The sequence below is a fragment of the Rattus norvegicus genome, chromosome 9 (genome assembly GCF_036323735.1).
Source record: "Rattus norvegicus strain BN/NHsdMcwi chromosome 9, GRCr8, whole genome shotgun sequence".
NCBI classification, from domain to species: domain Eukaryota; kingdom Metazoa; phylum Chordata; class Mammalia; order Rodentia; family Muridae; genus Rattus; species Rattus norvegicus.
In genome coordinates, this window is record NC_086027.1 from 91075230 (window position 1) to 91102051 (window position 26822).

The 26822-nt window shown below is 42.5% G+C and overlaps 1 protein-coding gene across 2 annotated transcripts in view; it reads left to right on the top strand.

Moving 5' to 3' along the window:
• The first annotated feature begins 1556 nt into the window (after positions 1 to 1556).
• Rhbdd1 (rhomboid domain containing 1) overlaps positions 1557 to 26822 on the top strand; it is a 119934-nt gene continuing 94668 nt past the window's right edge. The window contains exon 1 of one of the 2 annotated variants that reach the window (XM_008767250.4): positions 1557 to 3107. The gene's annotated coding sequence lies outside the window, so the exon portion shown is untranslated. Of the gene's footprint in view, positions 3108 to 26122; positions 26311 to 26822 lie in introns of those variants that run through there. The other variant, NM_001024891.1, reaches the window with a different exon arrangement.

Sequence of the window (26822 nt, forward strand, 5' to 3'; positions counted from 1 at the left end):
TTTTAGATGGAACTGGAAAATCTGTGTATTTCCTTCTCATCCAGTTAAAGCTGCTGTCTAATTTTCTTTACCTTTTAGCCATTACTTTCAATGGCTAAGTTTTTAAATTCCCAAAGGGATTTCTTTTGTTGCTTCCTAATTTAATCTCTTTGTTACCATCGAGGCTGCCCTGTATAATCCCATTCAGTTTAAATTTATTCACAATTGTTTTCTGACACACCATATGGGGCTAACCTGGAGAACAATATCTTAAAATAGCTATAAATTCTGCTGTCATTAGGTAGCGTGGTCTGCATTTAACTATTTGATTTGAGTGTTTTTCTGCAGCTTCTATATACTTAATGGTTTCCAGTCTAATTTCCTACACATTGTTAAGAGTATTTAAATATCAGACTTTTGTTGTCTGCTTCTGAATTCAATTCCTCTGACAATCCCTGTTGTGCAGCTCAGGAGCCCTGTGCCTGCGGGGCAGGTGCTCTAACGTTTGGCTACACTAAACTTGCAATTCTGCCAATTTTAGCTTGGTTACTGGATACATGGACGTTTATAGTTCTTGTCTCTTCTTAATGTTTTGGTTATCTTATCACTGTGAAATCTTTTTGTCACTACAAACCTCTTATTTTTTGTAAAGTCTATTTTCTATGGCCATTACAAGTCTCTTAGGGTTAGTGTGCATGTGTTATGTGCATGCATGTGTGTAGTCTACTGATAACTGTTGCTAATCTTATCATGACACATGGTCTAATTTTGCCATTATAGTTCTCACAGCTGGAATCATTTTGTTTGAAAGCTGATCTACAAGAAGGATTATAGACATTCTTTATTCAACTTTACCCATCTTTTGAAACAGTTCTGAGTGTAATACACTTGATTCATTAGAAGCTGTAAGAGATAAAAACAAACTCCTCCTTTACAAGGTAGTCCAGTTTTTTGTGCATGGTGCCGGCATCTCTCCTTCAGGCCGGATTCTGAATGGTGGGAATGTCTTCCTACCTTTCTGCTAGTTTCCACCCGATTGTGAAATGCACAAAGGAGGTAACCAAAACTCCAGTTTCAACACCAACACCACATTTTAGGAACATTAATTTGAGTTAAATGGCTAAGAATTGTTGCCTGTCCCTCAAGGCCTAGATACAATTTAAAATGCATCTTTATATCACAAATATATTTCACATATTAAATGAAATATGCATAGTGATATCTTATCTGACAATTAAAATTATTATTTTACAAGTAATGTAACAGTAACATGCTTTTTAAAAATGTCAGAGGACTTATTCTGGCATTAAGTCTTTAGCATTTTTAAGCTTTGTTAACATGTAAGAATTCTACTGACTGTCCCTCTATTAAAGTTTAGGCTAGGCTAGGAAATTTTACTCAGATAATGGGAACTCTTGATATTCTTGCATCTATTTTCAAAGTGGAGAGATTACAGGTGTTTGCCATCATGCCTGGTGAGGTCATTAAAAAAAGAAAAAGGATTTTCCTCTGTCCTCTTAAATGTCAATGAAACATTTTATTCATATTTAAAATAGGATAAAAATGTTTTTACTTCTTTTTTTTTTTTGAGACAGAATCATAGCGACTAAGCATGTCTTGAAGTTATATAGTTGAGGCTGTCCTCGAACTCCTGATCTTCCTGGCTCTACCTTCAGACTTTTGGGTTTATTACCATCACGTCCTGTTCCCTAAGTACGTTCCTAAGCCCTATCCATTTACAATTGCATGTTTTCTTGATTACTGATTTGAGACTTGATTTGTTTCTTTTAAAGCCACCTCTGCATTTAATGACTTATAGCAATAACAAAAACAGTTTAAGTTTAGAAAGGTGTAGAGAGCGGCAGGAATACAAAACAAGAGTGTATTAATAGAATGGATGCCTAGGATTGGTCAGAAGAAGAGACAGGGAGGCCTCTCCTTTTGAGAAGTTGCACTTACTTTTTTCTTCCTAAGGAGATATATTTCTACATGCAATTTCGTTCCTCTACTCACTGGGGCTTCCATTTCCAGGAATGTAGTTTCTCAATGTCAGTCTTGAACCTACATACCCCCCCCCCTTTTTTTTGTGCCTGAAAGGGGTTAAAATTATAAGAGTTCATCCTTGAATTTACTAAGAATTTTGTCACTTGAAATTCCCTCTCTCTCTCTCTCTCTCTCTCTCTCTCTCTCTCTCTCTCTCTCTCTCTCTCTCACACATACACACACACACACACACACACACACACACACACACACACACATCCTAATAATGGGCCAATTTTTCACTTAAATTCCAACTCCAAGGGAAAAATTTCTAGGAAGAGTTCTTCTGTTATACAATAGAAGATAAACTTTTGGGACTGGTAAGTTTTTAATATGCTAACTGAACTGGCTACTAAGCCTTTTGGTAAATATATCTGCACCTTTGGTAAATATTCATGCCTTGAAATATTGGAGCTTTCCTCTAATTACTAGAAAAAAAAAATCATGCCACATTTACTTGTAGGACATAGATGTAGCATTGCTTTTAGTAGAAGCTGCCCAGGAAACTTGTTCCACACTAGAAGCAGAAATTTGCACCAAATGACCGAAGACTCAAATACCTTATATCTCAAACCCTTAAAGCAGTAAACAGACTATGCAGTGTGGCCTCGGGTTTGCGCTTGGGGACTGAAATGTATACCGTGGCCTTGTTTCGCCGGCCTACTTTCTGGAATAAGCAGCTCTCTTGAGGCCCATTGGGAACAGCTACTGTCTCCCTAGTCCATTTCATAGACAGCACTGGACCGGGAAGAAACTTTCGCCTTGAGGAAGCTGGCCATAAGCAACTCATGTGCTGTGCGTGTGGTAAGTGGTCATTAGTTATTTATGGTGGTAAAAGTACACTGACATGGTTGCTGAGGGTTGAGCAAGATGATGAGCGCTATGTATTAGTCAGAGGAACCGGTGAAAGGACGTACGTAGCACCGAGCATGCGCAGACTGCAGCACTTCTTTTCCCTAGGTCACCGGAAGTGGAGCCTGCGGAGTCGGCGTCCGTGCGGGAAGTCGAGTCTCCCGATTCGGTGTCCGGACGTGGTGACGCACGAGCGCGGGAGTACGTGAGGACGCTAGCGGGTCTTAGAGAGAGTGAGTTTCCGCGTCTCTTCAGCCGAGTTTGTGGCGTCGCTTATGTGTGGTGTCTTCCCGGGACCGCAGTCGGAGGGACCGGGGCTGAGATCCCGGCTGGTGCGGGCCGGCCGGAAGCGCTACTTTGGGGCCAGCTAGGGTCCGCCCAGCGGAAGCGCAACTTCAGGACCGGGCGGAGGAGCCGGCCGGGTCTGGGTCTTCTTATCTCCTCCGGCGGGGATGGGCTTGCAGGGGCAGCCTGACCCGTACCGCATCCCGGGCTCATGGAGGGCTTGGCTGCCCCGACAGGCTTTTGATAGAGTCCTCTGACTTGAGGAAGTTGGAAGAGAAGTTGCATCAGCCACAGAGCTTGCAGTGGCAGGTGGATGGAAGGGGCGGCCACTTCTATCTCAACACGCAGACCCACACAAACCTATAAGGCTGTACCACATAATAGAAGACAGACATGCTCCTGAGGGACTTCAGCTCATTTCTGTCTACACAAAATACTTGTATCGTATGCCTTTCAGTCTTTCCAAAACAGGCATTATTTAAAAAAAGACTAATATCACATTATTGCACGCCTAAGATTCAGTTGTCAGGCTCTTTTAAAAGTCCCTTTCAGTAGCTTCATGACACCCAGGGGTTTGGGGGCGGAGGGAGGGGGTGTGGCGCCAAGTTTTTTTTTTTTTTTTTTTTTACCCCCTCTACTTTTTGTCCCATCGTCCAAACCTCATTTACCTTCTAGTGTTCTGGCACATTCCAGGAGAGCAGGTGCTCCCGCCTTGGTCCTGGATTTTCTCCCCATCAGCAGCATCTTCTGAGGTGCTGAGTTCCACGAATAACAACATAGAAAGCACTCACTTGTTAAGGAATTATAGATAATGAGGTTTGAGTTCCTAGATAGGGAATCTTGGCCAAATCATTTAACTGTGACTTCGTAGAGCTAAGTGTTAACCTGTGAAAACCAGCGGGTAGCACTAACCCATACAAAACACGCAAAGGTCAGGCATTACTAAGTTAATAGACCTGCATGATGAAAGCACACAGGTCGAGGAGGAAGGACAAATTGTAGAGTCAGAGAGCAGTTGGAGTGTATGGCTTTTGTGACTGCTGCAAAGACTTTTATCCCAGTTACTTCAGATTAGTGAAAATTTAGATATAGGATAACTTTTTTAGCAGTATATGGTGGCTCATACCTATAACTCCAATAATGCTCAGGAGGCTGAGGCAGGAAAAATCACAAGTTGGAGGTCAGCCTGAGATACTTAATGAGACCCTATGCAAATAACCAAAACAAAACGAGAAAGTTACTACAGTAGGTCCGGCCACTAATTTTATTTACATTGTAGTATTTTAGAAAATGAACTGTGCTGAGGTAAAGTTCTTTGGCCTTTTCATTTCTTCAGCTTAGCTATACCTAAGTTTGGCCCATAGCTTGGTAAAGGCCAGAGCAGAGTTGAAAAGAAGCATAGAGGTGCGGCTAGTACCCCACAGCCAATGGCAACACTGTTTCTATCTGTATCTGTCATCCTCATATGTCTAGAGCTCCATCTTAACAAAGAAGGTCTCATGTCCGTTTGGAGGGCCACAGCTAAGTGGACAGGCTCCCCAACTGGCTGATTTTGTTTTCTTTTCAAATTGCTAAATGGAGCATTTTCTAAGAACTATTCCTTTCTCCAAGGTGCTGCCCAAGGTTCATTACAGTTGAAAAGGGTCAGTGATTAACCAGGGCCTGTGTACCACATAGCTTTGACTAAAGAGCACTGGTGCCAAGGTCATGCTGAGACTCCAGGATATTATGGGGAGTACACTGCCATGTAAATATGTCATTTGTGATACCTATTTCTATCAGTAATAGTTAACCTTACTACCAAAGTGATACTGTCCCGTCATGAAGTGATTGTTTTTCAAAGGCTCCAAATGTTTTGTTATTTTCTGTGTAAGAAGGATGTATAGCTGTGGTTCTGAGTCAGGCAAGCCCTGTTTGAATTCTGCCTCCCTCTGTGCATGGATTATGCCCTGTAGAGAAATTAGCATCCTTCCAGTCTCCTGTAAAGTATTGGCTACCTAAGTTAGTAATGTAACTATTATTTGTCACTACATTATATGTTAGGTAGTGTCTCTTTTTGAAAGGGGAAGAAATAATATTTATCAATTTTATTCTGACTGCCCTGTTAATTTCCACCTTTTACATACGAGGTGGTCTTATTTTGTGCTCACTGCTTTTTAAGCGACAAAGATGCTGAGCCAAAGCTTTCCTAATTTGTGAGAGAAAGCAAACACTTGGAGAAAATTGCAGCTCAGCTTGCTAGCAAAACATTAGTTATTTCATAATCAGTGATTTCTAGACATTGTCTTTATAGTTTCCAGATTAGAGCTAATTAACTTCAAAATGTCTTTGATTATCCTATAGCCAATTTCATTTGATACAGTCAGCTCTGTCATGTGATGCTGTTACATTACAGAAGACGATAGCTCTGTAAATAAATGCACAAAAATGTCATTAATCCTGAAGTAATTTTTTCAATACATATGCTTTACAATAGAACACTAGCGTGTTCTACTTTTTAAAAATGTCAATGTTCTTATATATTTTCATGGTTTTACATTTAGCTATGAGTATATGAATGAAATATGCTTAAAGACATTCATGGTAGACCTTACTTTTGTTTACTTTGTAGTGTATTATATGAGGGTAGGGAACCAAATATAAAAGAATTATATATTTATGCACATCTACATTAAAATTACTGTGAAAAGACATTAAAACCTCAAAGCTATTCTTTAATGGTGCCACTCTCGCATCTAAGCAGTGATTCTCAGCTTTTTGTTTACTTACTTTGTTTTAAGTTGGAGCATGTTAAGCAGAAATTACCCAGAAGGTTCAAGAGCTTAGAGGCTTTAAGACATTGGAGTGCACAGGCTCCTGATCCAGAATGTGTCCAGAGAAGTGAAATGCTGAGGGTCTGTGTGTGACTCACTGTCAGAGGCAGAGCTCCGAGCATGAGCTGTACCAAAAACTATGATGTTAGGAATCCAGGTACTCAGGATGCTCTGCCCTGCGGAGTTCCTAGCTTTGTCTCTGGGTTAAGCGTATGTCTGGGTTCTCAGACAGAGTCAGGGTGATTATTAAAAACAAAACAAAACAAAAGACTCCCAAACAAATACAGTCTTCAATCTGTCCCATATTTTATAAAAATGGGGCTCTGTGCAGAAAAATAACAACAAACCCTACAGCTTTTTAAAAGTCCCTGGCACTGTGACAGCTGAAGGACTAGTAAAGCTACTTAGTATTTCAACTGTTGTTTAGCAGCGTAAGTGACTGAGGAGGAGAAACAAGGCTTCAAGAGAAGTATACAAAGTATACAAAAGAAGTGTACTTGTGTGTACAATCCATGGTGGTTTGTGTTGTGTGATAGCATCTGGTTTTCATTCAGATGGCAGAGTAGTTTCTTTGTATATGTGGGTTTCTTTTTAACTTAATTTAATAATGGCGCCTCAGAAAAATAATTTCAAATCTAACCATTTGTTAGCTTGTTATTAGTGGTAGTAGTAGTAATCCTGCCATTTTCACACATCCAGGGAGTTTTCCTGGTGACAGCTGGAGAGTGGGGGAGGGGAGTCACTTTCAATCAAGCAGCTGCTCCTTGCAGCATCATGGTGATGATATTTCAAAGCTGGTGGATAATTCCGGCTGTATTCAGAAAAGCAAATGTGTCATATTTCTGAGGTGCAATAGATAGTGTGCAGGAGCCCTCTGGGACCCAGATGATAGCCAACTGACAGTGTGTGCATCCAGGCCTGCATGTCGGTATTATTTACCATCTAGCTTCTTGGGCGTTGTTACATGCATGTCATAATTACAAAGCAATAAAGTCCAGTTCCATGGGGAGGAAGGGAAAATGAAAACCGAATTTCAGCGGTGCACTACATGCTTTTATGTGCTCTGCTCTTTTATCCATTCTTCTTCACAGCTTAGGAAGCAAGTGTGATTTCCTTTGTCGCCCAGCAAGACTGAGGATGTGGTCTATCCCAGGCAACAAGCCATATTTGACTCCTTCCAACTAACTTCAGGGATCCTACACCATCCGTTGTTTCCCCGCGGTGCTAAGTGACATACTTCTCATCCAGAGTCGCAGTATTAGGACAGCAGCAAATGAAATTTCTGTACCTATTGCAGTGACCTCAGTCTTATAAGTAATATGTACTGTCCATGTGTGTTGTAGCTATGCATATTCCTGTTTGGGTCCCCCACCTCCCGAACAAATTATTTTGGGCAACACTCAAACTTGGACACCTTCTTTCATGTTGCTGGTAGCGGCGACTATAATTTGGGGTGTTGTAATGAATGAGTTGTGGTTCCAGATTTTAGCAACTGTAAAAAGGCTGCCACAGAGCCTCTTTCCCATAACCACCCTAATTCCCATCAAGGCATGCTAATTTTGTATGAAGAAGGGGCCACTTAGGCTTCTCAATTTTCATCCTGAAAAGAAGTCCTTTACTTTTTGTGAGATGCTGTTTTGGTGAGTCTGGGAGTCATTTCACCTTCTTCCTCATTGCCTGAGGACAATGCTTATCCCAGTGTCTCGTTGCCATAGAGACCCTAAAGCTTGTTTTGCTCTTTCCTCTGCAAGCACACACGCTTCTGTGTAGTTAGAAGCAGTTCCTCATGTGCCAGGGCTTCTGTTGATTGCTTTGCTTTTCGAGGGTGTAGCTTTCTGGAAGGACTAGCATGTTGAACAGTGTAGGTTGACACAGTCAAGTTCTTCGTACAGTTTCAGACACATACCCCGACCCCAGGCTCAAGATTAGAGAAGTGCTTTTGTTAATGTTTGGGTGAAGGGAGACGTGAATGGGTGAATCTCTGGAAAGTGCCCAGGCCCTTCCTGAAGCCCACTAGACTGAAACCCTACTTCTCTGCTTTTTTAGTGGATGAGTGCAGATGTTTGCCCTGAAGTGGTAGGTAGACCTTTGTATCCAGTGACGCTTCATTGATGTATGTATTCTGGACTTATTTTCCGTGAAGAACAGAGACACAGAGATGCAGTAAAAAACCACTTCGGTAATTACTAATACTCATTCTGTAAAAACATTACCTTGGTATAAATCGACACATAAGTAAAGGCCAACTGAGTCCCTCTGTTTTTTTCCTTTTAAGACTACATCTGTCATTCAGTACTCAACAAGCGTGACCATTTAAGATGACTTCATGCAGAAGTTGTTTTTGCTCGCATCCTTCGTCCTGTGCTCCTCTGTCTCTAAGAACAGCATGCTGGCAAGAGACTGTTTAGAAACAGCCTGTAGGATCTCCATGTCCTAGTTCTCTTATGGGCTAGAGCCTTTGTCAGTCTAAAGGACATGGCAATGTTTGAAATAAACTCCAACTTGCCTGTGAACACTTTTGTAAATGTGTGGTGTTATGGGTTGATGTCTTTGCAAACGGAAGCAAACTTACCTAATTTATATGATCCAAGTAATTTAAAGACAAGAAACTTACTGGGAGCTACGTGGATGAGCCCAGATACAATAGAAAATCCAAATGGCCTTGCCTCAGTAACGGTCATTGAGAAGGGAAGCTCTCTGGGTTTGCATGTTCTTGGCCACCTCGATGAGCTCCTTCAAGTGACTGTTGTGTCAATCCCAGTGTCATTAGTGCTAGTTTCTCTGTTCAGGCTCTAAGTTCCAGGGCAGAGTTGTTAGTCCACATTTGCATTTCTTCACCCTTGAGAGTCTATCTTATTTCCCCAAGATCATACTAGATGGGGGTGGGCCACAGATTCTTGTGAGAAAAAGAATGAGGTATTTATGCTAGATAGGAAAAAATCCCCAACCTGCCCCAGTCACAGGTAATTTACAGATGTTTGGGGTTCTTTGCAGGACTGTACCCCATCTTTGAAGTATGACTGCTTTTCCCACTTGACTAATTTTTGTACAGAGCAGATTCGGTTCCATAAATAATTCAGCAGAAGTTCATGTACAGATGAAATGAGGGGTGGCAGTGGTGGGCAGCACTTTTCCCTCTGACTTGGGATAGACAAAGAGATCTGGTCAGAGCAAAGATGAGAGTTGAAGTCCTTAAATCCTCTCAAAGGGCATGATCATGGTATGCTTGCATTTTGGTCCCCATGCAGACCCTGGTTTAAAACCTGCGGCTGCAGGGCTGTCAGTGGGGAAACTTTAATGAGCTCTCATTACGCTAAAACTTGCGGTCTGTGCGAGGAAGAACTGGCTTATGATTGATACCGGAAATCATAAGTGGCGACAGGGCAGAAGTGAAGTTGGCGAGAATTCACCCAGAGTTGTGGAACAAAATTGAGGATTATATGCAAAATCTAGTAGCTTCGCTTTTTCAGTCACGTTTCATGTGTAAACATAGTCTGATCACTAATGTTGAGTGGATGGCACTTCTTAAAGGACAGGGAGATTTTGTTAGCTGACATGAGATTTTTTTTTCTTTTAATCTCTATAAATGAAGAGTCATTAAATTCTCACAGTATTGGCTAGCCTTGACAAAAAGTGGTTTGAGATTTTATTATACATTTTATAACTATATATAATTATATAATTTATATATTTTAACGAAAAATTAATTATGGGGCCAGTGAGGCATCTCAGTGGGTGAAGATGTTCGCCATGAAAGCCTGGTGACCTGAGGTCAGTCCTAGGGGCCCATGTCCCAGGTAGGAGGAGAGAAAAACCAACTGCATAAAGTTGTCCTTTAATGTCCGCGTGAAGACTGTGGCACATGCTCTTCCTCCTCGACACCTTTATGCACACCACAGTGATGGAAATTCTGCTTTCACACGCCTTTCATGTACGTACGGTACTGTTTAAAAGGTGTGTGTATAATTGCATCACATGATACAGTTTAAAACTGGGGGATAGGATTCTTAGAAAACTTTAGTCACCATCTTATAAAAACACTCAGTATTTCCAACCTTTTTCTTACAATCTCCTAGTTTATTTATGTACAGAAACCACCGTCACTTCTCAAATGAGGATTGCGTGCTGTGTGTTCGATACCTCATGTGGACTTTACCAAATCAAATGAGCCTGTGTTACCTGTTACAGGGGAAAACCTGACAATTTTCTCAAGGCCAGTTGGTCAGTGTGTTGTGGAATTCCTTCTGAGGACCGTGCCCTTAACTGTACTGCCCTGCGCTGCCCCGCACTGCCCCGCACTGCCCTGCCCTGCCCTGCCCTGCCCTTCCCTGTACAGCCTGCATTAATATTGCCAACCTTAGATACAATTTTGTCAGAGAGGATCAATCCATCCCTCCTCCCCAAGCCTGTCTATTAACACCCCCATCCCCTGACAACTTTCATGTTCTGAAACTGTTAAAATGCGTTGTGCTATCCATCATCTTGTGCTTCTGTTTCCTGTGCTTGTGCCAGCCACTCTCTAGTGCAGCATTGAGTCCCTGGGAAGCCTTTTGTCCTTCCTGTCTCCCAGCAGCCTGACACCCTTTCATGTGGAATACAGCAAGATTGCTTTTCATCAGCCAAAGTGGAATGTTGCTTTCTAGGTGGAAAAAAAATTAAATGTTTTTAAAGATGTATTTGATTAACAGGAAAGCTGATCTGTGTAAATTAATTATAACAGTAATGATGTCATAGCCCTGTCTTTTGTTATTAACCAGGTAATTGACCAGGAGTTTAGATGCTTATTGTAACTGACAGTTAGCAGTTTGACCTTGTGTACTGTCTGAAAGTGAAACATGCACAGTGAATGTAAATGGAGTTTGCCCACTGGGCTTCGAGTGTTGTCAGAGTGTCTGATCTTGGGATCTTAGTTTCCTCCTTTCATTACTTCTTTGTTGAAATTGCTGGCCTAGCATGTAGTCCCAAACCTGGCCTTATACGTACATCTCCCACTAAGAGCATCTGATCAAACACAGAAGTCTGTGTCCTTGAAGAGTTGTAATCAGACATGAGGCCTTGGCACATATGGTCCAGTAACAAATATTAAAGTGAAAGGAATCTGGGTCTTTTAAAGTTTGTGTGAAGGAACTTAAGACAACTTTGGATGGCAGGACAGGGCACACTTGATAGATGCTTATTCCATATTGAAATTTGACCAACTAAGCTAAGAGTACTGCAGAATAATTGGGTGATGGGAACTTCAACTTTTTTCGAGTTCTGTTAAAGATAGGACTGTAAGAAACATAGAGTGGGAGTGACCACCTGACAGCTGTTCCCAGGGCGTAGCCACTCCTCTCCCCTTCATGCTGACTGTACTGTCATCCCTGCTAGAACAGGACATACCTATTCTAAAAAATCACGATGCTCGCAGAATTACTCCAAACACTAAAGAGCTTGGAGACAGGTGATGTTAAGAGAACAAGATGGCGACCCTATATAATGGTAGCATGGTGTGCATGCACTACATGTGAGCAATGTGTACGTATTGCAGAAAACATGGCTCTCTCTGTTCAGAAAGCCTTGGGCCTAGCTTCTGAAAATGACTGCCTAGACCACAGCTCATGGCTTCCTGCCCAGTGGTGGAAAGAAGGTGGAAGCTAAGAGTGGACAGACAGCTGTGATTGCTGGAGTCAGGATGTACCATGTGAATGAGGTGGCAGTGGGCGTTGAGGAGCGTGCCCACTCTACTGTCTGCCTTGGCTGGATGCAGATGTTTGAATGTAGCCTATGTGGAATTCTGTTCAAATGGTTCCCTCGGTAGCCAGTGAGTTGAAACACATTGCTTACTTCAAAAGATGTTTCTGCAGAACTCAGCAGACTTACTGTTTCTGCCTTCTTCCCAGCATACCCATGTTCTCAGGGGTCTGTGTCAAAGCACAAGCTTGCCGGCTCCCCCTTCAAACCCCTTCTCCTTTGACCTAGTTTTCTTTTCCTTCAAAGCCTCAAACAAGGAAACAGCCGTAAGGTGTTCTCCGAATTGAACCTTGACTTAACTGTATTCTCCATCGAGAGGTTTGTATATTAAGGGCACATTGCTTAAAACCATGTGTATTAGATGATATCACACACAAGCTTGTGACAAAGGACAACACTAAACTCAGATGGTTGAGGCTCTCAGCAGAAGAAACATACCTACTTTTCTGGCCCTGCGAGATTTTTCAGAAGGAGCAGAAAGGCTGAGTGATCCTTGAGAGTTAAAACTTCCACCTTTTCTGCAGTTGGACCATGATCCCATTTAAAGAAATGACACCTGATCCAGGTTATTTTTAGCTACATCCTGGCTGCCCACAAGATGAGCACTGATTGGATCTACTTCATCGTGTTTCCGGGGTAGTCATACTTTTGGAATGAGTACGCAACTGAGGATGAACTAGTGATGTGTATGTGTGTAAACTTGTCCAGTGGTCTCACTTATCTTTGATTTGTATTTGTAGAATAACTAGATAACAGAGTAGAGATGTGTTTTTTGCTCATTTATAACAACAGATACTAGACATGGGTTTTCAAACTCTGATCTGCAAAGCAGCCTGATCTTCCAGCTCAAGAAATAGATCATTCCAGAAGTTGATGGTTTGGGGGTATCCAGAGACAGCGATGAGGGCTAAACTGACCTAGGCAGATGTACAGAGTGTACTGTGGCCTGTGTAACCATCATTCTAATTTATTATTTTTCAAAATCCATGTTGTCTGTTGTGTCAGTTACTCATTGCTTGGCAAAATCCTGGAGAAGAGCAACTGAAGGAAGGAAGGAAGGAAGGAAGGAAGGAAGGAAGGAAGGAAGGAAGGAAGGAAGGAAGGAAGGGTGTCTTTTGGTTCATGCTTCCAGAGTTCATCATGGCAGAGAAGGCATAGTGACAGGAGCTTGAGGCAGCCGGTCACATCGCATCCCTGTCAGAAAGGGGGCAGCTGAGCTCTCTTCCTTTGTATTCAGTCAGGGAGCCCAGTCCACATAATGGTCCTGCTCACACACAAGGTGGGCATCCGTACTTCAGTTACCCTAATCAAGATGATCCCTCACAGACACGCCCTGAGCTGGTCTAGGTGATTCTAGATCCTGTCAAGTTGACAGGGTTAATTAACCCTCACATCTGGGGACCCTTGCATATTGCTCACCAATGCTAAAGCCTTTTCTTTTAATTTTGGCTTGTGTGTCTGGTTGTTTGAGTAGGAAGAGCCCTCCTCAACTCAAATGTTTGAATGCTTAAGCTCATAAGGAGTGGCACATTAGGAGTTGTAACCTTGTTGGAGTAGGTGTGTCTTTGTTGGAAAAAAATGTGTCACTAAGGGATGTGCTTCAAAATCTCAGAAGCTCAAGTGACCTGCTGTTTTCTCCTGCTGCCTAGGGACCCAGTTGTTAGAACTCTCAGGTCTTTCTCTAGCACCACGTCTGCCTGTACACTGCCATGCTTCTCGCCATGATAATAATGGACCGAACTTCTGAAACTATAAGTCAGCCCCAATTAAATGGTTTCCTTTATAAGAGCTGCCATGGTCTTGGTGTCTCTTCACAGTATTAGAAACCCTAGCTAAGATAGTCCCTATTCACTTGGAGAGTGTAATTTCCAATCTTTTTTTTCTGTGTAATATTTTCCTGCTTCACATCCCGTTTGGTTGCTGCTGCTATTGGTAAGTTCAGAGCATTTCCTGACTCTCCGGTTCCTTTCTGGATGGTTGTGTTCTCACCGAAGCCAACACAGTTCATGTAGATCTTTTACTCTCAACTACCAGTCCTCACCAGAGTAGGAAAGTTTGGATTTTGTTTACCTGCTTTATTTCTTTAGGGCCTTGCAGCTCTCTCTTCAGTGGTGAGATCGGGGCAGAGGTTGGAGTCCTGTTGGCATCTAATCTTTCTCTGCCATCTCCCTGATTGGGTGCCGCTGGCTCAATGTTAAAACTGCTTCTTGGGTTTTGTGACGTCCACAGAACAGAGCCCCTTTCCTGTCAGGTCTCCAATTGCCTTTATTGTCTCACATTCTAGGTTCAGAATAGATGACCACCTAAATGAAACATCGTTCTTTATTTAATTTAAAGTCTGCTGGGAGCTCCCAACTCCCTCTTGCTTTAATAATTCTTATTTACACAGATAAAGATGCTTGCATGTCAGTGAGCTCCAGAAATCCTCCTGACTCCAGAAAAACCCGTCTGATAGTATCTGGAGGTAGGTCATGTGGGAAGTGACCAGGCCATGTGGTATGAGGCCTGAATTGGAGTCATGCCTTATAAAAAGCCCAGGAGATCCCTCTCATCTACCTACCCTACCACCTGTAATTGGCCCTCACCAGTGATGTCACTCTGCTGCTTCAGTCTCTGCTTTCTGGCCAAAACTTTAAGGAGTGAATTCTCTCTCACCCAGTGAATGTTTTAGTAGGTTGTAGTAGGTTGAACTAAAGGATGTCCAAAAGCAGTATCTAACATATGACCCCTTCCTTCCTTCCGTCCTCCCTCCCTCCCTTCCTTCCTTCCTTCCTTCCTATCTTTTCTTTTGGTAAGATTTTTTTTTAATGAAAGGAAACCTTTTACTTTTAAATCATTGACAACCTCACACTTTTAATTACAGTTTTCATTAAGTTCTAATTAAACTTCATGGTATGTTATGAATAAATGTTGATCTAAAATTAAACAAAAATTGGTTCCTTTCAGTCCTGTTAAGAAATTGCGTCAGACTTTATTTTATCCTCCAAGAAGTGTTCCTCTGAAAGAGAAATAGGGGTTACACTTTTTAAAAAGCATTTGTCATCCGTGACTTAAGTTGGAAGATCCAGGTTGCACAGTAGAATAGTGAACTATTTCCTGGCCTGCTCCCCCATCGAAGCTTCAACAGTTTTTATTTGCGTAATTAACAGGCATCTGAGGCCTCTGTCACCTGCTGTGCAAGTGCACATTGGGGAACTTGGCTTTCATGTGTGATGTGCATGTGGGCTGCTGCTGGGGCCTCTTAAAAGCATCAGCAGTAGCAAGTCAGTGTTGCTGTTGTGAGAAACAGAAGCTGAAGGGTCTGTCTGAGAGCCGGGCTGAGTCCTAATAGTCCGGTCTGGGTGTATCATCACTGTGACCTTTCTTGTCTATATAAGGAAAATAGAATCTCTTTTTCAGTTTCACACCAGGACTTCTGAAGGGTATTCAACTGGGTCAGGCTCCTGTGTTTGGAATCGGGCATACATACTGTATCATGCCTTTACCTTTTGGGTCGTAAGAGAGCCAATGTGACTGTCCCTTGTGGAGATGACAGAGCACATATGACTGCCCGCTAGATGGCTTTGTGTATTAAGCACCTCAGACAGAGAAATGGAGGCCAGACATTTCAGCATCCTTTGGGATCATAGGCAGAAGCACCACAGACCTACTTCTCTGGGTAACTGCAGAACACCTTCAGGGCGGGCACCAAAATAGGCAGTTTTCAGGATGAGTGCTGTGCGGGCCTGGTGGTATATGAAACAAAGATGATAAGAACCAAGTGAAATGAAACAAATTATACACACCCACTTTTAAACTAGATGTGTAACCATCAGATGCTGTTGAAAGGATGTTACAGAGTACTCTAGGACTAGGTCCTGGTGAGCCTCGGTGGGTCAGTGATGAGATAAAGACTCGGTGTCATCAGTAACTTCCTAGAGTTCTTAAGCTTCAGGCATTGTAACTCACCACTTCTGAAAGGGAGGGCTTATTACTAGTGCCCGATTCAAAGGTAAGAGGTTCCAGCATAGATTAAGAATTTACTCAAAAGCCAGACGTGGTGTGATTCCTGCCCTGAAAGGTAGAGGCAGGTGGCTCTCTGAAGTTGGGGCCAGCCTGGTCTCCAAAGAAAGTTCTAGCACAACCAGGATACATAGAGAAAAATCCTGCCCTATAAACAACAATAACAACAACAAAATAAAAAGAGAAAAAGAATGTACTCGAGGTCTTAGGGTATCAAAGCATTTAAGTCAGGGTGTAAACTGACTTAAACTCCAAACTCCAAACTCCAGGCCCCAAACTCCATCCTGCTAACCACAATGTGCTTCATGATTTTCACAAGGTCAGAAAGGTATCCGATGGATCGCTGGGGGAGGCAGTGGGACGAACTTGGATTTTAGCAAATTGAATCAAGTGTTCTGTAAGTAGATTAAGGAGAGTGTAGTGTGCTGAAGACCCAACCTTTGTGGGTTGTGTCACCACATTAGTTCGTGGCTGTTAATGGTTGGTCCCTTGTCTGGAATATTGATATGTCTATTTAATGCTCTCAAGTCCTCACTCCTCCAAATTACGATGTTTTACCTATGCGAGCCTTCCATCTGATTGGCATTAAGGCAACCCATTTCTCTCTATGTTTATTTCTGAAACTTTATTGTAAAAAAAAAAAAAATCCCTACTACAAATAAAAAAAAAAGGCAAGCTATTATAAAAGATACTTGGGCTTCATCCCATTAACAGGTGAGGATTTTTTTTTTTTGTTTGTTTGTTTGTGAAGATTATGAATGGGCCAAAAGAAAGAAAGAGGAGCCCGTGTCCTAAAAACTAAGTCTTCTCACTTAAAAGCAGAAGACACAGCCAGTGGCACCAGGCACTTTCCAAGTTGGCATCCAGAGTTGAGTGGCTGTAATAACTCGGTCTCTGCAAACTGCAAAGGGAAGACAGTGTTCTTAATTCCTACCTTCTCTGGAACAGAGTCTGAGTTGTGGGTATTTCCATGTATAGATTCTGGAATGTAATTATTGAGAGTGCCATGATATTCATGAAGACCGCACTCCCATTACCTTCGTAATATAATTTGATTTCAGTCTTCATGTTTTATTCATGAGGTCCGTTTTTATTCATTTCATTGTCTTCATCTCTTTTTATTCCTCCCTTTAATGGGAAGTAAGAAAACAGAGCCCCACTCAGACTCCCTTTGGTTGTATCATTAGTACAGTTCATGAAGCCACTTAACAGATTTTAGGAGGCGAGAAGAAATTGTTGTTTGTGTGCAGCTTGTCAGCGGATGATTATGGAGTCTGATGGAGATTCTACACCGCCTCCCCGAGGATTCCCTGTTTACCAGTCAGCTTAGGTAGATGATGCTTTCTGGTAAATTGAACAGGGCGTAATGACATGAAGCCATACCATCTGCTATTATATTTAATAATTAAATGTTAAGGTTGGAAGGCATAATTTCTCTGTCATTTTATAAAACTTTTAGCAGAGTTTTTTTGACGTGCACTTACTTATTTGAAAGTAGACCTGATTTGTTTGTAAGGATTCAGTTAAGAAAATTCTTGGTTTTCGTTAACCGTTAGTGCATCTTAATTTTTTTTTTTTAATTTTCAGGGAGATCTTGATTATCTACATTATAATTGGGATCTTCCAGGACCTAAGGAAACTACCATTTCAAAAATGAAATCATACCAAGAAGTTGTATTAGCGGAATAAAATAATTGCGTTATCATGCTGGGTGGGAACACGCTTCTCTGTTGGTACCCCAGGGGCCAGTAGAGAAAAGAGTCTTTTAAGTTTGTTCTTCAGAATGAAGTGGTTTCTAAGAATGTGCTTGGTCAGCTTCTCTGGTCTCAGAGAAAGCAGGCGCACTGAGTGGAGCGGGTAGCGAGGTGCACTGGTACCTGGCTCTTCTCTTGGTCTTCTGACTTGGTTACGGCTCGCTCTGCTCCCTGGCTCCTGCAATTAGGAGAGAAGAAATGTTTTTATGTTTAGTGTGGACATTTGCTCTTTCCATAGCATTCTGCACAATTTGCAGTCATTAAAAGCACCAGCCCTCTGTGTGTCTTTGAAAGGATTTTGTGGTATTTACACCCTGACGTGTTCACGTAAGGCGCACCACGCTGTTGAAGGGCACTCAAATGTCCTCTCTACATGCTGAAGCCCAAGGAATCGTGGCGCTGATGTTTTCAGTTTAGCCAGGTGCTGTCTTTGTGATTTCGCCTTTCTTTCTTGGGCTTTCTCCTAATCTGTTCCTGAGAGTAAGCGCATTTGAGCGCAGTGGGCATGTCTGAGTTCATATTGCTTTTTCATCAATGTGAAGTTCATTTTCTCAGTACCACTAGCCTTACATTATGAGGAGGGATTTGCCCACAACTTCATACTTACTAGGAAAGCTAGATAAACAGGGATAAAAAGCAAAGATTCAAGCTGGGTGGTAAGTAGCAGTTCATGCCTGAAGTCCCAGTACTCAGGAGACAGAGTGGGCAGATCTCTAGTTGGAGGCCAGCCTGGTCTACAGAGTTCCAGGACAGCCAGGGCTACACAGAGAAACTCTGTCTTCAGATACCAAAAACCAAAAATAAAAAAATAAAAAAATAAAAAAACAAAAAAGTGTATTTGTTTGTTACACAGAGAAGCCCTGTCCTTGAAAACAAACAAAAAAGGAAATTTTCTTGAATAAACGAGGAAAGCCAGAGGCTTTGCAACCTACCAGAGTACATGCATTTGAAGAATAATTTGTTGTTTCTCAAAAAGTTAAATAGTTAAGACAGAGCTGCTGTTTGTTCCAGTAACTCTACTCCTAGGTGCATGCTCACACAGAGAACAGCACACTGGGATCATGTGACCTTTATGCATCCCAGGGCCAGGCTGCAAACACTAGTGAAGCCCATCTGCAGATGAAGAGGGAAACAGGATGTGGTGGGTCCATGCAGTTAACTATTACTTAACCATAGCAAGTATTGGTATAACATTTCTTCCAAGTCAGATGTTCTGTATTGGATGGTTTCACTTACACGAGAAGTCCAGAACAGGGAAATCTCTTAGACAAAAATTAGGTGGATAATTATTAAAGCCTCAGGGGAAAGAGTGATAGTGGAACCACCAAATAGTATTGGGTTTCTTTTTGGCATCAAGAAAGTTCTGGAATTAATACTAGTAATGGCTACACAATCTATGAATGCACTAAAATAATCTGAACTGTATGCTTTAATAATGTAATTATTATTGTATGTAGATTGTGTCTCCATTTAAAAAATTCTAAACTTAAGTATTTGGAAAGTTGGATATTTAGAAAGCTCTCAGCTTAGGCAACCACAGGCCTTTAATGAATACTTGTGAATTATTATATTTCCCTGTGATTTTTAAAGGCATGTGTATTCAACTATGTAAAACTATTAAATGAAATTCATCAAAGGGCGTGGTGGCATAGTGTTGATCTCTCTAAGCTGTCTAGCAATGAACAGTTTCTTGGAGAGGGATCCACGTAATGGAAAATGATTTCAGTAAATCTGTTGCACTTACAGTAATCCAGAGACCCCAGTCTTCAGGACAGTGTCTAATCACTCCCGCTAAGACGCCGTCATGTCTGTGTTTCTTGTGGAATGAATTTGTTAGGATCACATACCAAATTGGGAATAGAATTTATAGCCGGTATAATATTCTTGCAATTTAATGGTTTTGGTTGTTATTGAACATTTAAATCTGAAAATTGAGATACATACTGCCTTGGTAAATGATAATGGTGAAATATTTTCTGCTTTGCAAGTAGAATTCGAAATCCTTGTAATTAGTTTCTTTTCCCTTTCCACTCTGTTCCTCCCCCACCCCCGGCCTCTTGGGACACACTGGTTTCTCAAATTATGAATCCAGTTTCTTTGTTTATTCTAGCCATGTAGTTTTTCTTATTACATACCTGTTTAATTTTTAATTTCTCATTAAAAGTAAATATGGCTAATTTCCCCATCAATATTCAAGAAATCTTCCACGTCTCTGCCACAACCTTGATATAATGTTATCTAGTGTGTGTTACTACGTAATTAAAATGGCGTTTTGTTTGTCAGATAGTTTTGGCAAAGCAGTTTGTCATCACACTTTAAGTGAACCGTAGGTTTATTTCTATGAAGCTGACAGAGTGTTCTGGAAGATGAGTAACACACAGCACATGGTGGGAAGATTATTACAGCTGTGGGAGAGACAGAGACGATCAGGAAGGTGTCCTGGTTTTCTTAACCATGCTGGCTTACTGTGTAACGGGAAACTCATTCAGAATACTAACTGTAACTCGTTTGGGAGACCTTTTAAGCACACACCATGTACTGGTCACTGCCTTCACAGTGATCACACAGTCTAGTTCTGTGTAATCCTGGACATTCAATGAGGCTACTCTTGCCCTCTGCCATTCGAACTGCGCTTGTGGCAACTTGTGATATGGGAGAAGCAGAGTTGACTAAGCAGAAACTATCCTGACAGACCACAGGTGGGTGAGGCACTGGAGTCAGCCCTGTAAAGTTCTGATAAAGGCTTGATACTTTATTCTCACTGTGATATTGAGCCATTAAAGGCTTATTACTAAGGAACCAACTTATGTTACTCAGGGCTACAGTATGTTTTCTGAGGAGACAGGCCCACATAACTGAGACCAAATAAGAAACCACTGTGTCGTGGTGAATGCTCAGTAGGACTTGGACTTGTTTGAGGTATGCACACCAATTGAGAAGAAGCAGAAATTGGAACCATTATGGTTAGCTTGAACATGGCTGAATTCCCCCATTTATACCTCTCTTCCCCAAGGAATATTCCATAGCTTATCAGAAGAGATTTTAAAATATAGATTTGTTATCAGATTTGTCTTTGTCACTTAAAACACCTTTGGTGCAAATCCCAGGGCTCTTGACTGTGTCCATCTTTGTGTGCCAGGTGCATTGAGAGAGGGTTGCTTGCTGTATGTGTCTGTTCTTCTAGTTTCCTGGGACCAGCATCTTTGTTTCTTTCAATAAGTATAAGTGGTCATTTAAGTGTCGGACTATAAGTGTCCTTGCTCTTTTCCTGTCCCCCTAGCACTTGACATTTGGAATAGGTGAATGGAAGACGGAGAGACTAAATCACCGCTGTTAGAAAGGAAACTTCACCTCTCACAAACCAAGACAGCAGGCACACTGCTGTCCTCCTGTGACCTGGGAGCTTGCTGCAGAGTCAAAGCTGAGCGAACCAATTTGGAAATCATGATAAAAAATTGTCAGGACGGAGGTCTTGAGTTCACGGGAAACATTAAGGATAGAAGAAAATAAACCCCTGGGAAAGGAATTAGATTGCAGTTCTCAACCTGTGGGTTGTGACCCTTCGGGGTTCACATATCAGATATCTGCATTCCAGATATTTATGTTGTGGTTCATAAGAGTAGCAAAGTTGCAGTTTTGAAGTAGCAATGAACTAATGCTATGGTTGGGGGCGGTCATCACACCATGAACTGCATTAAAGGTTTATAGCCTTAGGAAGGTTGAAAATCACTCTACTCGTTAGAAGGACCCAGAAGGCACAGGAAAGCTAAGTATCCATGGAGTGGGAGCTGACCGCCTGTGAGGAGGTGAAGTTGGGAAGTTGGAAGGGCTGCACAGAAAGGGGCTCATCCTGGCCAGAAGAGCCGAAACCCAGCCTGAGTGCAGGGCAGAGACTAGGGAGCTTCTGCCTTTCATGTGTGTTCTTGGTCACTGGGAATTCTAATGCAGGAGAGCCGTCTTTTAAGTAATGGAGTCATCAGCTTTGATCGGCTCCTGCTGCTGCTGCTGCTGCTGCTGCTGCTGCTGCTGCTGCTGCTGCTGCTGCTGCTGCTGCTACAAGTAGCCCATCATCTACAGGACTCTGCTTGCACCGTGCATATATAAATACATGAGCTGCATGAAAGTCACAGGGGCTAGAGAATGGAAAGTTTCCATTGTGGAACCACCGCCATCTCTCTAAAGTTATTTAGGAGCTTTTCTGTTTGAAATCTGGTCGTTTTTTATTTTATTGTAGCCACAGAGCTACAATAATAGTGATAAGGCCAAGGCAATAAATACACTTGACGTGTTTTGTGTGTGTGTGTGTGTGTGTGTGTGTGTGTGTGTGTGTGTGTGTGTGTGTGTTTGCATGCGCATGTGCACATTTATATGTGGGCTCGATCACCCATGTGTGCATGATGTTTGGAGGTCATTACTGTGGGTGTGCTGACAAGATTGCTAAGGTTTCCCACAAACTGCTTTTTGATCAGATTTGAGGTCCACACCACAGGAGGAAACTCATGCCTGCTTCTCTAAACCTGGTCAGAAGCCCTTGACTGGGGAGGTCACAGGCTCTAGTAGGGGATTCTTCTACTATTGCTTTTGCTAAACAACCTTGTTGTCAAATTGCTTTCTAAGTAGTCTTGTTCATTTCCCCAAAGTGCCATCCTCATTGTTCTCTCATAGTTGGGGTTTCTATTCCTGACATGAAATACTATGACCAAGAGCAAGATGGGGAGAAAAGACTTTACTCGGGTTACACTTCCACACTGTAGCCCATCATTGAAGGAAGCCAGAACAGGAACTCAAATAGGGCAGAAACTTGGAGGCAGGAGCTGATGCAGAGGCCATGGAGGAATGCTGCTTTTTGGCTTGCTTCTCATGACTTGCTCAACCTGCTTTCTTATAGAATCTAGGATCAGCAGCCCCACTCCCAGAGGTGGAACCAACCACAATGAGCTAGACCTTAACCATCAATCACTAATTAGGAAAATGCCTTAAAGGATCCGTTCCCAACCAGTGGGTTGCAGCCCTTTTAGGTTGAATGACCTTTTTACTGGGGTTACTAAAGACCATTGAAAAATATGATTCATGGGTTGGGGATTTAGCTCAGTGGTAGAGCGCTTGCCTAGGAAGCGCAAGGCCCTGGGTTCGGTCCCCAGCTCCGAAAAAAAAAAAAAAAAAGAAGTAGCAACAACATAATTTTATGATTGGGGTTCACCACAACATGCGGAATTGTATTTAGGGTAACAGCATAGGAAGATTGGGTTGAGAACCAAAGCCCCATAGGCTTATCTACAGCCTGGTCTTATGAAAGCATTTTTTTTAAGTTGAGGTTTTCTCCTCTCAGATGACTATGCCTTGTGTCAAGTTGACATAATAACCAGCACAGGTGATCTCTTGTCAACCTGACATAAAAATACATCACTGTTAAGCTGTAACCTTTCCTTTCTTGTTTATTTTCTAAGGGCACACATTAACACGAATATCTCAATAAGAAATATCCCAAGTCTGGTATGTGCCACAGTTTGTACCAGTTCAAACATTTTAAAATTCAGTCTATTTAAAAACTCTCTTTGAAAATTCAGTCTCTCAATTGTAGACTTCTATAAAATACAAAATAAACTAAACTCATCCTTACTTCAAGAAGGAAGAACCAGGGCACACTCACAATCAGTGACCCAAACAAAACCCAGCAAAACCAAACTTTGACAGTGTAAATAACTCAATGTCCAATGTGTGTGATTCACTGATGATCTTCTGGGCTCCTCCAAAGGGCTTGGGCCGCTTCTCCAGCTCTGTCCCTTACAACGTTCGCAGCAGCCTGTCTTCTGAGCTCAGCAGCCTCTGCTCAGTTGCTGCTGCTGTTCTAGGTGGCCATCTCCAGAACTGCCAGGGCCCCTCTTCTGGGCACCTTTGGGGAGCTGCAACCCTGCTACACAGTGCCGAGCTCCAGCTGCTCTCCATGATCCCTTCATTCATTCAAAACCAGCACCACCTCTTACACTACCAAGTTCAGCTGCCGGCTCAAGGTACAACCTAGGTCACCTCTGGAACAGAGCTGCTGTGTGCTGACCTTAGGACACACTTCCCAGAGGCTTCATTTCAGTGACACTTGCCTCTTTCTTGAGCATCCATTGTCCCAGCAGCCCTAGTTGTTCTGGTCTCTTGTTAATCGCAGCTGATACTTCAGCTCCACCTGACCAGATGTCACAGAATCTTCACACAAAAGGCCCATAGAATTGTTGCTTCCTCCTGAAGCATCACAAGCCAGACCTCCATTATCTGAACTGCTCACAAAATTCTTTCAGGTTCCTACAGAACAGCTCACTGAGCTCTCAGCACTCAATGGCTTCTATAGCCTCAAGTTCCAAAGCCACTTCTATCATTCTCCCAAACCCAACTGTCTGTCACAGCAATACCCCCACCCCCATCATGATACCCACTTGTCTCACTTAGGGTTTCTGTTGCTGCAATGAAATACCATGTCCAAATCAAGTTGGTGAAAAAAGGGGTTTACATTTGGGTTACACTTCCACATTGTAGGAAGCCAAGACAAGAATTCAAATGAGGCAAGAACCCGGGAGTAAGGGGCTGATGCGGTGGCCATGGAAGGGTGCTGCTTAATGGCTTGCTTCCCCTGGCTTGCTCAGCTGCTTTCTTATAGAATCCGGGATCATCAATGCAGGGGAAACACAACCACAATGAGCTGGGTTCTCTGCCATCAATCACTAATTAGGAAAATGCCCTAAAGGCTTGGGTAGAGCCAGGTCTCATGGAGACGTTTTTTTAATTGATGCTCTTTCCTCTCAGATGACTATACCTTATATCAATTTGGCATACAAATAGCCAACACACCTTCCTCAAACAAGCTGCTTATTGTAGCAGGCATTGGTTAATGGAGAAATCAGTAACTGTCCAAAGGGCTGAGAATAAGTGATGGGCGAATGTTTTGCCCCAACTTGGACAACTGTAATACCTGCATTAACTATGTCTCTGTTGCTGTGATAGAACACCATTACTAAGGCAACTGATATATGAGAGCATTTAATTGGGCCTAAGATTGCAATGGGTTAGAGTCCGTGATGACAGAGTGAAGGCATAGTGGGAGGGACAGATGAGAGTAGAGAACATACTGAAAATGGCATGATTCATTTGAAGCCTCAAAGCTGGTTTGCTGTAACACACCTCCAGCAAGGCCACACCTCCCAATCCTTCCCAAACAGTTCTACCACCTTGGGACCAAGTATTCAAACATGAGGCTATAGGAGCCACTCAAACCACTGTAAGGCACCTTCACAGGCTCAGGGAATGACTCAGAAAAGGGGCAGAGAGAATGTAAAAGCTGAGAATGGGGAGGGAGATGTGCAGTAAAAGGATGCCTTCTGGACATGACAGCCATTGCACTCATGAACTCACTATATATAGTCTTGGTTATCTATACAAGGCTTGCACAAGATTGGACTCATCAGCTTTCATCACGGGTGAAGGAGTGACCAATGAGGCCACACCCTTCCACCAAAGGATTATCTGCAATCAAATCTTATTAGGGGAAGGGGTTATCACTTTCTTCAGTGGGAAGTGGCTCTTGCTCCACTCTATAACTTTGTCCTATGCTCCAGCAAATAACTAAATTCACAGGAAGAAAACATGAGAGGGGGACTTGTTTGGAAGGTGCCAGTGGGAGAGGGAGCAGGATGGAGGTGAAAATGACTAAAATTACTTAACATATAAAAGAATAAAGAACTGGAAGAAATACATTTGAGGATCCAGAGTATATTTGAGCCTTATGAGAACTGACTTTTGCAGGCTTGATTTCAACATAAGTGATTGAAATGAAAATACTTGCACTTTTCCATCGTTTCTTCTGCCCCATTGAACTTTTAGCAATCCTGGGATATCACCAGTTATTTCAATTCAGCATGAAGATACTGAGGACCTTTAAGTGATGGGCTACTCATAGCACTTCTAAGTAGACACATTGTAAAATTACTTTTCTTTAAATTTTTAAGTTTTTGTAATTAAAATTTAATTCCATTGTTTTCTGTAAAGCCCATGCATTATCTAGTATGCTGGGTTCCTGCTACCTGGAGTTGGGAGCTGAGAAATCACCACAGAAAAACATGTCAGTGAATGAGCACTTTCAGGAACATCTTTCGAATCCCTTGTCTACTTTTCCTGTGTCTGTACCTGACACCCCATCCCCCCACTTCCTGGTCTCTCTTTCAAACCCTTGATCCTTTTTATGGACCTGTTCTTAGCCTGTCCCTATCTGACCCACCCCCTCCTCACTAGCTGGTTCTTGTGAGCAGGAACCAGTTCCTATCCAGAATCAACACCTATATTAGTCAGGAATTGCTGCCTAACCTCTCCAGAGCTAACCTCTCTGGTTAGCTAGTGGTTCAGATTAGGAAGGGCCCATTGGACTCCTGTTTACATCTGTGTCACCTCAGACAGCCTTGGGTCTGAGGATTAGCTGCCAGTGGCTGGGACCAGGGACCATGGGAAGACCGGAGCCTGTGCACATAGCCCAGACTCTCGCCCAGACTGGAAGCCTGCAGTGCATCGTGGGGCTAGCTTTGGGCTGCTTGTATTACCCACCCTTCTGCTCTGTCATCGCAAGCGTGTCACAATGCTAGCCTCAGAGGAGAGGGTGGAGAGGTGGACCACTGACTCATGGAACTGTTCCTTGTCACTAACTCAAATGAGCTCTGTAAGACAGTAGTCCTGTCACCACCTTCTGTGCCCATGGTCTTGGGTTTCTTCTCTGTGCGTACAACATCCTGAGCCAGTGGTTGGTTTAGTTCCTGGTGACAAGTGAGCGTAAAAACAAGAACTGCATTTTTTCCAGTGTAGGATTTGGCACATTCGTAAGTATTTATATGCCATGACTAAGAATTTGGGGCACAGACACCTGTTAGTATTGGATTCGTCCATACCATGCTCACAAATCATGCATTTTGCGTCTTTCTGCTAAAACTATTAGAAGGTATAAGGAGACTTGGCAGGGACTTGATAAAAATTGCTTAATGTTTGTCTACTCTCTTTGTAGACTTAAGTGTCAAAGTCTAACTTGCCATTTTAATCTTTTATGTGTATATAATGTATGTTTAGGGTTGTATGATATATGCTATGTGCATGTACATGCATATGATGGGTGTGTATGACTTAGCATCTGTGAGTGCTAGCACATGTGTGTCATGGTATGCATGTCGCGATCAGAGGGTAAACCTCCCCTTTGGTTGAGGCAGGGTCTCTCACTTTGTTCTTCCTGCCGTATATACCAGGCTAGCTGGAACCCTGCTGTCTCTGTGTCTAGTTTCGTTATAGGAGCCTTGGTTTACAGATGCAGGAATTCATGCCCAGTTCTGTACGCACTTTG